Below are 872 nucleotides of genomic sequence, written 5' to 3' on the forward strand. Positions count from 1 at the left end.
GTTTCTGCTCTGTCAAAAATGACGGATAGCCTTCACCCCGTCGTTTACGGTCCGTCGGTTCGTTGGCGTGTCGCTGCTGGCGGTGCTTTTTTCCTGTCCAATATCAAAATGTCACCCCGAACGAATCGCATACAGGAGAATATGGCACCGTCCTTTCACTGACCCTTCCTGCGAGTCACAACGAGCCCTTTGTTTATGTTAGAGAATGTGTTTTTATTTGTTCTTTATTTTCAACCACCAACTTCTCCCGTGTTTTACTTGTTTAAAACTAGTGCCGTATCGATCGACAACTTTGTAATGGCTCAGACGCGGCTACACACACGTGTTTTCTATTGACTGGCACGAACTGCCTCTGCCTGAACAGGAGGACTTTCTCTCATTCACCACCTCGCGCTCTCTGTCTCACTCTCAGTCAGTCAGTCCGCTAGTCACTATCACTCTCCGCAAAGGATTATCCCGTCTTTGTCGAATTTGAAAACAAACACGCTTTTTCCTACGGAATTCACGTTGCACAAGCGGTCCTCCCGACGACGGTCACACTCATACACACGCGCGCGCACGACCATTGATGAGCACGCACTTTTCCTCTCCCGGTTTTCCCTTTCTTTTTTCTTTTTTCTTCCACACACACACTCACACCGTCACACGGTAGGGAAAATTTTCATTCAATTTTCCACACTGTCACTGACCGATCAATTTTCCCAGCTACTTTACAGATCAAAGATCTTTGACTTTCGAACGCCAAACCACGGTCGAATCTTCTCGACCACCGTCCAGAACTGCCCCCGAAGCCGTGCTTGGCAATTACCCTGCACCTCGCACTAGTCGGGCTTTCGTTCCTCGAAGAAAACCCAAATATGTCGCATTTGGCC

This window comes from Sabethes cyaneus, chromosome 1, assembly GCF_943734655.1.
Source record: "Sabethes cyaneus chromosome 1, idSabCyanKW18_F2, whole genome shotgun sequence".
NCBI classification, from domain to species: domain Eukaryota; kingdom Metazoa; phylum Arthropoda; class Insecta; order Diptera; family Culicidae; genus Sabethes; species Sabethes cyaneus.